The sequence below is a fragment of the Neofelis nebulosa genome, chromosome 2, assembly GCF_028018385.1.
Source record: "Neofelis nebulosa isolate mNeoNeb1 chromosome 2, mNeoNeb1.pri, whole genome shotgun sequence".
Lineage (NCBI taxonomy): Eukaryota > Metazoa > Chordata > Mammalia > Carnivora > Felidae > Neofelis > Neofelis nebulosa.
Genome location: NC_080783.1, coordinates 77,893,269 through 77,906,931, shown reverse-complemented (window position 1 = coordinate 77,906,931; position 13,663 = coordinate 77,893,269). Strand labels below are relative to the sequence as shown.

General features: G+C 36.2%; 1 protein-coding gene across 4 annotated transcripts in view; it reads left to right on the top strand.

The window, feature by feature from the left end:
* Positions 1–13,663, top strand: part of GALNT13 (polypeptide N-acetylgalactosaminyltransferase 13) — a 540,886-nt gene that overhangs the window by 37,155 nt on the left and 490,068 nt on the right. For all 4 annotated transcript variants that reach the window (XM_058715238.1, XM_058715236.1, XM_058715237.1 and 1 more), the window contains exon 2: positions 542–612. The gene's annotated coding sequence lies outside the window, so the exon portion shown is untranslated. The remainder of the gene's footprint in view (positions 1–541; positions 613–13,663) is intronic.

Here is a 13,663-nt window from a genome sequence, read left to right as displayed (position 1 = left end):
TATATTTGTAAGGTGTGCAAATGGCACGCATGCATTTTTCTCCGTGCGTGGTTTTCAATTAGAATCGAAATGCAATTACAAAGTGAATTGGTGCAATTCTCTGGATAAATCAAGCAAAATTCTTTTCTACCTCAGTGATCTTCATATATCAGACAAAAGTACATTTTAAAAAGCTTGAATTATTTTAATAAGCACCTCAAGTCTCCAACTTAAATTTACTTATATCATGCTTTTGAATTGCTTTTATGTTGTTCTGCCATGTTCTAGGCAAACTGTGTTTGTCACATATATTCTTGAAGTCAATGTGCAGACTCTTCTTACCTCTTAAGAGTATTATCTTTGACTTAAATACGGGATATTTGCATACAGTTGGGAATATTTCTGTTCATCAGCCCATTATACTTACCTAGGTGTATAAACTATATTTTGCAAAACCTTATTTCAGTATGTTTATGTATTGTCTAAGTTTCTGTTGGTCTGGATTAGCTTTTCTGTGACCTTGGCAAATTGCTTACTCATTTGGATTTTTTTCTCTTCACAGATGCATTTTGTAGGAGTATTTTGAAGATGAATGTTTGCAAATCATTTTGAAATTGCCAAACGCCACATACAGTAAGTAATATGTATTTTTATTTTTCCACTCAATTGCAGTCATGCTGAATGAATTTGGCAGTCATAAAAGAACACATTTCTATTTATGGTTCTTGATATTTGTGAATATTGAGGCAAAATGTATATAAAAGATAAAAAATTTGATGAGCTGTTTGCTAGTCTGAATTAAGTTATATAAATTCAAGATTTCTGATGACAAATTTTACTATTGTTCTACTTATATAACTTGCACATGATATTTCTCACTTATATTTAAATGAGATGTTTTTCTCTTGATCATAAGTTGAGTAAAGTGTAGAAAGCAGGTGTTATTAACCAGTGCTGATACGGGAACTTTAAAAAAGAGTATTCAATTAAGTATTAAGATTGGCCCAGTATTAAGATTTACTGTGAATCAGGTAACTTGTGTGTGTTGCCTATAATTCTCCCTGAAATATTTTAAGATTATTATTTTTATCCTCATTTTATAAATAAACCTGAGACCTAAGAAGTTTTACTACCTTACTCAACATCTTTTCAAAGTGGTGAATCTGGGCTTTGAACCAAGACTTTTCAGAAAATATGGTCTCCAACTATTAATGTAGACAGTTAAATAACCTAAGAGGCTGAATATTTAAGAGTTTAAACGTGTTCTGATAATTTATTTATATTTCTGTTTTCTTTAAGCATTATTCTGAAAATGTATTTTTTTCTGTATTGTCTATCATGTCATTGCTTTCTTGTCAAATGATGCTTTCCAATCTCCAGTCCAACTTGGAATGCTTTAAAATTTTGTTTAATGTTTATTTATTTTTGAGAGAGAGAGAGAAGGGGAGGGGCAGCGAGAGAGGGGGACACAGAATCTGAAGCAGGCTCCAGGCTCTGAGCTGTCAGCACAGAGCCCGACATGGGGCTCGAACCCATGAACCAGGAGATCACAACCTGAGCTGAAGTTGGGATGTTTTACCGACAGAGCCACCCACACACCCCAAGCTTGGACTGCCTTGAACTGGTGTGAAATAAATGAAAATGTAGGTCCTGAAAAAAATCACCTAAGGTAATCTTTGATAAAAACAAACAAACAAAAACAAAAACAAAAAACAGGTTTAGAATTAGTATTCTGAAGTTCTTCAAGAGTTTTCTCTCATTCATTAAAAAAAACAACCAAATAAAATTAAAGCCTATTATTATTTTCAGAGTTTGGAGGGACCACAGAATCAGACTCCTAGATTTTACATGCTTGCGTTCCTTGTTTGATGAAGTGAGATGTTTAGGAAGACAGTTCTAAAGTAGAATTTCCAAAAAATGTAGAAACAATAATGGTAGCATTGATGTTTTTATGCTGTCTCCCAATATACCGACTTTAAAAACGTAGTCTAGAGTATGTTTAGGAATTCAGACCACCTGGCTTTAAATACTGGATTTATCACTTATTAACTGTATGACTGAACAAATTACCTAATGTCGGGGCACCTGGGTGGCATAGTCATTTGAGGGTCCGACTCTCAATTTTGGCTCAGGTCATGATCCCAGGTTTGTGGGATCGAACCCCATGTCTGGCTCTGCTCTCTCTCTCTCTCTCTCTCTGTCTCTCTCCCCCCCCACCTCTCTCCCTTGCTTGCTCTTTCCCTCTCTCAAAAAAACATACTTAATGTTTCTTTAAAATGGATGTAAGATTAGATGGAACTGGAGGGTATTATGCTAAGTAAAATAAGTCAGGCAGAGAAAGACAGATACCATATGTTTTCACTCATATGTGGATTCTTAGAAACTTAACAGAAGACCATGGGGGAGGGGAAGGGGGAAAAAAGCTACAGAGAGGGATGGAAGCAAACCATAAGAGACTGTTAAATACTGAGAATAAACTGAGGGTTGATGGGGGGTGGGATGACAGGGAAAGTGGGTGATGGGCATTGAGGAGGGCAGCTGTTGGGATGAGCACTGGGTGTTGTATGGAAAACAATTTGACAATAAATTACATTTAATATAAAAAAATAAAATGGATGTGATATTAGGAACTACTTAATTTCTAGTGTGTTAACACATGTAAAGTATAGCACAATTCCAGGTACAAAGTAATTTGATAATTCAATTTAAATATATTTGTTAATAAGCATCCTAACGTTACATAAAGTACACCACAAAAGTACTCAGCGAATACTGTTGATTGACATGTGCCAAAAGGAACTAAAGTTCAGCCTTCTTTATAAATGTAGACATCTTTTAACTTTTAGTGAAGAAACAAACCATTTAGGTAATCAGCATGTAAATATACAGTATATAAAATCAGCACACATATATATCCTATTGTGTGTTATTTGTGTATCTAGGCTGAAATGTGTGTGCTTTTTGTAGAAAAGAAGAGGCAGTGTGAAGTGTTTCCAGAGTCTGAAATGCTTATTTTGAAAGAGACAGGACAAACTTACAGATATAAAATAAAGAAAATAGTTGAAATGATGGTCAGTTAACTTGAGGTCATAATCTCATCTGATGCTTTATGAAACAATTTATGGACATTGAAGCCATGTGGACAAGGAAACAAAACTTATTAAGTATTTACTCTATCCCATGTACTTTGCATTCAATATCTCATTTAATCTAAGCAATAATATGATGAAGTAGGTATGTTATTGTCCCCATTGTTTTGTTTGAGGAAAATGCACAATAGGAAGTTTCAATCTATCATTCATGGCAATGAAGCTTTGAGGCTGATCCAATTCTAAAGTCCTGTTTCTTTATACTTTTCACCTGAGTGTTAAGGACTGAAAATTTGTGGTTGATGTAACTTTCTTTTATTTGCATAAAAACACTGCTCCAAAACCTCAGATCATGCATAAGAATTCTTTAGTATATAAGTAGTTGATTATTGAATTTCAACTAAAATAAATGATAATTGCCTTTCATTTGTAACCCAGCCCAAGCTTATTCTGCTCCCACAGGACAGGCGGTAAGTCAAGAGGCAAGGGGTTGGGGCAAGGAAAGCGACTTTATTCAGAAAGACAGCAAACTGAGGAAATGGCAGACTACCATCCCAGAGAAGCATCTTCCCTCAGCATAGAATTTGAGCTGCCTGTACATTAGCAAAAGGGGATGGTGGAAAGGAGTTGGAGTCAAAAGGTGACTAATATCTGTAGAAATCCAAGAAAGGTCATGTAACTTCTTTGTCCTTGCTCAGTTCATCTTTGTACACAGAAATCTGGTCATGCCATTCCTGTAAGTCTTAATCATAGAATAATCATTTCTGTACTTCCTTATCTTCTGGGTGAAGTAGGTTTTGGGTAAAGAGTGGTTTCTGCAGATCTTAGCTGTAACGTGCCTACATACAGGGCTAAGCAGAATTACTAAACTATTCACCACAGCAGCAAAGGAAATAGCAGTATGAAATCAGACATGCTAAGTTTCTCGCTGTTACATATTGCTAATAGGACCACTTGGCAATCTGAAACAAATCGCCTTTAAAAAATGCTGCTTGTGTAAAGAAAACTTAAAAAGTGAAAAAGTTCCCTCTCTAAGGCAGAGACCGTATCTTATGCTTCTCCTCAGAATCTGAAATGCCTAACCACACTGTTTTCCTGCAGTTCTCCTGCCATTTCATGCAATGGAATGAAGAGTTTAGCTAGACTTAATTATCGCCCTCCCTATTTGTCCTCGTAAAGTGTGTCATCACTGAGGGACGTGCTTACGACACCACACTGACCACACTGACACTTTCCCTTTCCATCTCTTTGGTGATCTTCATCTTTTTCCATTGCAATCATCCACTGATCCCAGTCCTTTTACACATAACTTCTTGAAACAAACTGCCAGCAACATTTTACCTGAGGGATATTTTCGAACTTTCTGGTATTTAAAATATTATTGCCCTAAGAGAGAATAGGTCACTCTGTGTTCTCACACTACTGTTGGTTTTGAGAATAAAGGACTTACAGAATGCTTCTCCTTTCAATTTTCGTGTTTGGTCTCTGAAAAACAAAGCTAGTGATTACATTTAGTGATAATATTTCACTTCATTCAATAGATATTAATTGCATGCTCCGCTAATATGAGAAACACCATGCCGGTTTCGTACTGGAGCAGCAAGTAGGAGGGAAGGACAAAAATGACTCAAGAAAATTCTGTGTTCAATTTAAGGAAATAACACAGGCACAGGCACAAATGAAGGATGTGGTATTAGGATATGGTGTCAGGAGAGTGGCCTAAAGTAATCGAATTAATAAAGCCCTTTAAATAATTTGAGAAATAATAAAAAAAAAACAAGTCCCTATACGTGAAAAAGAATAAAGCATTAGAGGAGATTTAAGAAAGGTTTAATTCTGAACAGCATTCGCTCAAGATTTCATCATGGAGGTTGCATTTGCACTAGATCTTGGTGCAGGTGGAAAATGTTCACAGAGGTCAAGGAAATGGCATAAAAGAGCTTAGAATTGAAGTGGCGTACTTGACATTAATTAGGCAGCAGGATAAGTTTCTTGTGTTGGTCTCAAAACAGATAACACTGGAAAATTAAGGCTGGGGCTAGGCTGTAGGAAATAGTGATAAACACATTTAGAACTTTGAATTTAATTGGTAGGCAATAGAAAAAAAAACAAAACAAAGAATATTTTGGGAAGGCCAATCATGTGAACAAAAATTTCTATTTGAATACTAGCCTGGTGGTGTCTTCACAATGGATTCCAGTTGGAAGACTTGTAGATAAGAGAACAAATTTTAGGAAAATAGAGCAGTATAAGAATAAGAGTGGAGGGTAAGACCTGAGGTAGCAGCAGTGGGAATAGAGACAAGGACTAGATGGAGGTGAGGCTTTGAAGGAGATGGGGACAGGGAGTAATAATAACCAGAATCCCTTGTGTGGTATTTGCTGTGTAACAGACTCTGTTTTAAATAACTTATATTTGTCATTTAATTTTATATCAGACAACTCTGAGAGGTAGATACTGATGTCATCCCATTTTGCACAAGAGAAAACTGAGGCAGAATTTAGCCAAGTAAATTGTTGTTGGTTAAATAGCTAGAAAATAGCCAAGGTGACACTTGAACGTGTTAAGTCAAGCTCCAGAATCTGTAACCACTGCACATCATTTCTGTGAAAAATAACTGAGATTTCCAGGTTGAATGAACTGGAAAATGACATTACCAATAGTCAGATAAATAGTTGGTTTTTTGTTTGTTTATTTTGTTTTATTTTGTTTTGTTTTGTTTTGTTTTGTTTTTCTTCAGGGTTTGCCCCTTCTTCAGTTAAGTCTTTGGGGTAGGGAGAAACATCTTCTGACTTTTAGGGAGAAGTATCCCTTATGGTTAGTGATGAATCTCTTAGATACATTCATTCCTATGCTGGGCAACAGGAACAGTGTAATTTATGATATTGCTCAATTATAAATTAGAATAGTAAATATGTCATCTTAATATGATTTGTCTTCCTTCCTTAGCAGAGCTTAAACTGAAACAAGGATAGAGTGCTAAATTAAAGATTAAATATCTTGGGTGCATGAAAGACCAATATTTTAGAGTTAGTTTACCATCATACTAAACAATAATTTTGACAAGGGAAAAAAACTAACACCCAACATAGAGAGTATCTCTCTTTTCCTATATTGGAGAAGTAGCATAATATGCTGCTTAAAAGCCTGGCCTCCAGAACCATACCGTTGCATGGGTTCAGATCCCAGAATGCGGCGTCTTTAGCCATGTGACTTTTGTAATGTGAGATTTTAGCTACGCGACTTTAGCTGTGTGACTTTTTGTGTGTCAAGTATGTAAGCTCTCTGGCCTCAGTTTTTTCACCTTTGAAATGTGATAGGAGAAGTAGTATGTTTTCTGAATAATTGTGAAAGTTAAATAAGGTAAAGCACCTACAGGGACCCTTGGGTAGCTCAGTCGGTTAAGTGTCTGGCTCTTGGTTTTGGCTCAGGTCATGATCTCATGGTTCATGGGTTCAAGCCCTGCATTGGGCTCTGTGATGACAGCACAGAGATTGCTTGGGATTCATTCTCTCTCTCTCTCTGCCCCCCCCCCCCCCCACCTCTGGCCATCTACTAGTGCCATCACTGTGTCTCTCAAAATAAATAAATAAACTTAAAAAATTTAAAAACAAAAAAAAAGATAAAGCACTTACAGTGGTCCCTGACACATAGTAAATTCTCAATATATGTTACTTATATTCATGGAACTCCATCTCATTTATCATAATTTTAAATTTATAAGATTTAATTCCAGAATTATTGACATTTTGCATGTGTTTACTGTGAATTTTTATGCATTACGAGCACAAAACAATGAACTTTACAAGCAAAGACCCATGTAACTTCATTGTGCAGATCAAGAAATAGAACATTTCCTGAAGCACCCAGGGGGCTCAGTCAATTAAGTGTCTGGATCTTGATTTCAACTCAGGTCATGATCTCACCATTTGTGAGATGGAGCCTCTTTTTCAGGCTGTGCACTGACAGCATGGAGCCTGCTTGGGATTCTCTCCCTCCCTCTCTCTCTGCCCCTCCCCTGTTCACAGATATTCTCTCTCTCTCTCTCTCAAAATAAATAAATAAACACACAAAAAAAGAAATAGAATATTTTCTGCATCTCAAAAATCCTGTTGTTTTTCCTCTAAACATTACTCCTCTTCCATCAATTCCATAAGGATAACTTTTTCATGACTTTCGTGATCACTTCCTTGCTTGTCCATTGTAGTTTTAACATTTTATCATGCATCCCTAAATACAAAATGTTAGTTTAGCTTGATTTTTTAAATTTATATATGTAGGTCATACAACATGCATTCCTGAATTTATATATCTAAGTTTCATTAATGTTTTTGTGTGATTCATTAATTTTCATTGCTAGGTAGTGTGCCATTGTAGAAAAATACTACAGTCTTTATCCATGTATTGTTGATGGACATTTGAGCTATTTCTGGGTTTGGGCAATTATGAATAGTGCTGCTATGAACATTCTTTTAAATATGTTTTGCTGTACATATCCATGCATTACTGTTAGTGATGAAATTGCTCAGTTATATTGAATACAACTTTTCAATTTTAGTAGATACTGTTAAACAGTTTTCCAAAGTAGTTACACTAATTACATTGTAGTCAGTAGTGTACGAGAGTTCCCTTTGTTTCATCTGTATCCATGCTTGGTACAGTCTTTTTAGTTATAGCCATTCTGATGAGAACAGAGTTTACATTTCCCTATTGTAAATGTGGTTTTGTTATGCGGTTTAATTGCCATATAGATATTATTGTCTGTAAATTGCCTGTTCAAGTGTCTTGCCTACTTTTCTAGTGCGTTGATTTTTTTATTGTTAATATGCAGAAGTTAATTGTATTTGAATTGATTCCCCTTTCAATTGCATATTGCAAATACCTTTTCTTCTCTGTGACTTGCTTTTTCAATGTCTTTTTTCTTTTATTTAAAGTTAATTTATTTATTTTTTGGGGGGCAGGGAGAGAGAGAGAGAGAGAGAGAGAGAGAAAGAGACAGAGAAAAGGAGGGAGGGAGAGAGGGAGGGAGAGAATCCCAAGCAACCTCTGTGCTGACAGCTCTCATGAATTGTGAGATTACAACCTGAATTGAAATTAAGAGTTGGGTGCTTAACAGGTTGAGCCACCCAGATGCCCCAACTTTCTCAATTTCTTAATGGAGTTTTTGATGAGGAAAAGTTTCTAATTTTAATTATAATCATATTTTTGCCTCTTTACATTTAGATCATTTCCTTTAAATTTATTTTTGTGGCTGGTTTGAGGTAGAAGTCAAGTCCTATTTTTTCTTCCAGCTGGATATCCAGTTGTTACAGAATCATGCTGAAAATTCCTCTCTTTGCCCACTGCTCTCAAATGCCATCTTTATCATAAATTAAGTGCTGTATATGTCTGTGTTTTGGGGGCCTACTATTACTTTTATTTGGGCTATTAATTTCTTCTTTCTAATTAAGCCACTATTTTAACTATTGTCATTTTTAAATTATCTATTAAGACAAGTTCCCTCACTATGTTTTTATTCCAGGAATCTTGACCTTGCCTTATTTCATACAAATTTTAGAATTACTCTGTCAAGTTTGACACACAAAAAATAATTGTTGGGATTTTAGTTGGAATTGCATTCAATCTATTGTTAAGTATATTTTTAAAGAATTAGTATGCTTAAAATATTGACTTTTTAAATCTGTGAACATAGTATATATGCTTCATTTATTTAGGTCTTTTTAATTTCTCTCAATCATATATGTCTTATACTTTGTAGTTAATTTGTCCTAGATGTTTTATGCAGTCAAATATCCTTATATATTGTCTAATTTTAAAACCTTATTTTCTTTTTGTTCCTTGAATAGAGTTTTTTTTTTTAAATATTGAGCTTGCCTGCAGCAGATCATAAACTCACTTATTAATTCTAATATTTTAAATAGGTTCTTTTGGATTTTCTATATAAAGGGCTATGTTTTCTCTGATCAAAGATAATATTATTTAATACTTTTCAAGCTTTACCCTTTTCTTTTTCATATTTTATTCAATTGGCTGCAATGTCCAGAGCAATGCTGAAAGAAGTGGGAAGAGTGGACATTCTGCTCTTATTCCCGAGTCAAAGGCAATACTGTCACCAATTTACTGTTAAAAATGCTATTTACTATACTAATTTTTGATAAATATCATACATTAGATAGAGAAATTTATTTTTCTCTTGTTTTGCTGGGATTTTTAATCATAACTGGGTTTTGAATTTTATCAAATGCTTCCTATGTATCTATTGAGATTATCAGATTATTTAAAATTTTTTTAAAGTTTGTTTATTTTTGAGAGATAGAGAAACAGAGCATGAGCCAGGGAGGGGCAGAAAGAGAAAGAGATACAGAATCTGAAGTAGGCTCCAGTCTCCAAGAGCTGTCAGCACAGAGCCCACATGGGGCTCTAACCCACAGACTGGAAGATCATGACCTGAGCCGAAGTTGGATGCTCAACCGACTGAGCCACCCAGGCACACAATTTTTCTGTTTTTACTTTGTTAATCTGATGATTTATATTGATTGGTTGTTTTTTTCACAGATGTCACGTTCCAGAAGCAGAGCTGCTGCTTTCTTGGGCTTACTGTGGGACCTAGAGTGCCAGAGGATATTTTGTTTGTTCTCTACCCTTCCCTCTTTTAGGATGTCTCCCATGCTTCCATAGCAAAGTTCTTGTTGCACCCTTGTACTCCCAAGTGGCAGAGTGCTATTGCTTGTTACCAAGAATAGTGCTCCTGGTGGGTGCAAGAGGGTCCTGGGTTCCTTTCCTCCAGTCTTAACCTTAGACATGCCTTGCGCATCTGGAACTTGGGAGAATGGCTCTTTCTGCATTCCTGCCCATTCCTCCCATGGTGCCCGCCCAAACTTTTACTTGTCTCTGTGGGGTTCTTTGGTGGAAGAGGTTCCTGTTCTTCCCCCAGTGGTAGCAGATCTCTGCTTTGTGTTCTAAAAGGCTAAGTTTTGCTTTGCATTAGAGAAGGGTCTGGGGAATCAGAAAAGATTTTGTGTTTTTGTGACACCAAAGTGCTTTTTCTGGTCTCCTGCCTTGACCTCAGTCTTTCTGCTAAGCAGCTGGTAGACGTCTGAAAAAAAAAATGCTTACACATGAATGCATATTCCTTTGTGTCTGGGTGATCCCAGGGTGTCTATATTGTTCTGGTGACCCATTCTGGCCTTCAAGTATTTGTTACAATTTTAGCTATTTTCTTCTTACCTTCTTTCATAATGAGCACCTGTTCCTCTCATGTTCTATCAAAGGTGAAAAGGCTCATATGTCCTGTCTCTCCTCGGAATGGCTGTTACCCTTTGAAATTTGGTTAATCTCTTTGCCTTGCAACTCCAGCTCTCTTATGAGCTCAAGAAAAGTTATTATTTTGTAGATTATCTGGCCTTTTCTTACTGTTAGGGTAAGAGCAATATTCTCTGGTGGCTTTTGACTTTCAAAGTATTAGAAGCAAAACTGCATTTTTTTCACATATATTTTAACTCAACTTTTCAAGTGTTCCAAAGCAAGATGAGTTTTTTTCCTTTACATTACTTAGTCGGCAATTACTGGAGCCAGAAATCTCAAATTAATGCTATCTTCAGTAGTATTTCCACACAAAAGTGAGTTGTTGCTATCACTGTTTTGTGAGCAATTGAAGCTCAACGGATTATGCGTAACAAGATTTCATTGTTTTAAATAAGGTGAAGTTCAAGTTTTTTTCCTGCAAAAGGAACTCTGGCCAATGGCATTGTGGAGCTGGGATTGTGGTACCTTGTTCATTAGAGAATCTAGTCTCCTTCTGTAGTCCTGTTCTAGCATCTTGGTCATATGACTTCATCCTCAAGGGTTTTCCAGTGGTTTAATATGACTACTGGAGCACAGCCATCAGTTGTATTTGTATTCTATGCAGCAAGAATGGAAAAAAAAAAATACTGCAATAGCAAAGGGGCATGCTACCAGCTGATTTAGCTTTCTTCAAGGAAATTCTGTGTAAACTCTACCCAATATTTTCTACCTAAGCATCATTACTCTTTGTTGCAAAAGTAGCTGGTGTGTATAGTATTTTTGCTGCACACACAATGGCTCTGAATATGTCCCTAGTAGGGGAGACGATGATAGCTATTTGGTGGGCTCTTAGCAATCTCACTCGCAATTAGAAGATGGGCAAAATGCATTCTGGTAATCTAATTTCTGAAGCAGAATGATGTGGGTTAAAATGCACAGATTCTATCATAAAACAGAGATGTTGATCTCTGGGTTCTGATCTCAGCTCTGCAAATTGCTAGTTATGTGACCTTGAGCCAAGGTTCTTATCCTAACTTGTTCTACTTTCTCAGTTGTAAAGGGGTATGATAATTAGTATCTTAAAACATTTTGGTGAGGATAGAATATGATAATATATGCAAAGGGTCTGTCACATAGGAAAGGATCAATAAATAGTATGTTTATATTACTCATCTTATATTAACATTAGATTCAGTTATTTAAGGGAGGACAGAGTTTATTCAAGCGTAATACTGATTGATAGGGCAGGAAGGCAATTTACCTTGTTTTTCTTGGATGAAGCTTTATCTTTTAGATGGGATTGAGAGTCTCCATTTCTACCCTTTAAATATATCATTTTTATACTTTGAACCATAGTGAAATATTGCTCAAAATTTAGGTTTCTGATAGCAGCACTTTATGTAATGTCGAACCAAGAAACAGATAAGATGACTTCCAGTTTGAATTCTACCATTAAAAGTTATGAAACTTGTGAAAGTCATTCTAACCCTCTGGACATCAGTTTTGTCAGCTGACAAAGCAGTTAGGTAGCTGAACTGACCTCCACCACCTATGTGACAGCTTTAAAGCACCATGATTCTATGCAGTTCTCCTTGCCCCAGACATAGCCTCTTGTCAAAAGAAACATCCTAAAGATCATCAAATAAAATGATAAAGACTTAATTACTTGAATCGAAGTTGAATTTTTACAGGAACTGGCTTTGTTGTGAAGTTTTGCCAGTTCTGAAATGAAAAATAGGTATGAACTGAACAACAACATGGTGTTGTATTTAGAAAACTGGCTTCCAGTTCTGGTTGTGGAGATTGCTTGCTTAGAGAAAGTGTGTCACTTTGGGAAAGTCACTTAAATTCTCTGTGCCTTACATTGCTCATTTATAGAATGGGCAATATATATTAAGGCCATAATGAGGATCAAATGAAATAAGAACAGTGTGAAAGTACTTTGAAAAATTGCATAATTTCAATGCTAAACTCTTTAAAAGTTTTTTTAATGTTTATTTATTTGAGAGAGAGAGAGAGAGAGAGAGAGAGAGAGAGAGAGAGAGAGAATGAGCAGGGGAAGGGCAGAGAGGGAGACACAGAATCTGAAGCAGGCTCCAGGCTCCAGCTGTCAGCACTGAGCCCAATGAGGGGCTCAAACCCATGAACCATGAAATCATGACCTGAGCTGAAGTTCGAGGCTTAACCAACTGAGCCATCCAGGAGGCCCCTCAATGTTAAGCTCTTTAGAAAGTCCAGTGGGTAAAGAACAGAAAAATGCCCACATTCTGTAACATGGAGATTGTACAATAAAACGTTATAAATAAAATGCAAGGAAATAAAGTGACTAAGGACCTCTGTTTTATTTTACTTTTCATTATTTTGTTAAGTTTATTTATTTCTTTTGAGAGAGAACCAGAGAGTGTGAGCAGGGGAGAGGCAGAGAGAGAGGGAAAGAATCTCAAGCAGGCTCCCTGCTACCAGCACAGAGCCTAACACAGGACCCCAACCCAGGAAAGTGTGAGATCATGACCTGAGCCGAAATCAAGAGTCCGATGCTCGGCTGACTGAGCCACCCAGGTGCCCCAGACCTCTCTTTTTAACTTTATGTTACATTTTGCAAATCTATTTTTCTGTACACATTACGTTGTAGGATGTTATTGGTCTTAGACACTTCAGAAACCAGACTAGCAAGGCATATCTATGACTTTGTGCATGAAGTGTCTTCTTGAGATAAATTTCTGGATGTGATCTTTGTATCTGAGGCATTCCGCTTTGTTCCAGTGTGGCTGAAGCGAATAGCAAATCTTTTGCAGTGTGTGGCTATTGGTGCTGTCTGCTCTCCTCAATTTGCCCATCTGAATTGACAGTTAAAGCTCCTTTTCTATAAATAGCAAGTTATTAGTTAAAGCATGGTTGCCATATGGCCAAATAGTCTCTATTGTTAAAGTGATTAAATGCAGTAGCGATGCCCAGTCTTTAAGAAGATACTATGTTCTGTGATAAAAGCCTGGGGATTATTTTTATTCCCAAACTAAAATGTATCAAGCTTATATAGCCTCTGTTTCTATATGCGTATGTATATTTATTCATCTTGTCACTACTTTTTAAAACTCTCAAAAAATGCCGTATGTATATTAAAGTGTGCAAAGTGCACTAATATTAAGTATACAGATTGATATATCTGTACTTTTTACATAGCTATACACTTGTGTTACTACTACCCAGACCAAGATATAGAACCAATCCCCAAGAAGTTCCCCGTACTTCTCTCCCTGTCAATAACCTTTTGGTTTTTAATATTTAAAAAAAAAAAATTTGTCTTTATGCTA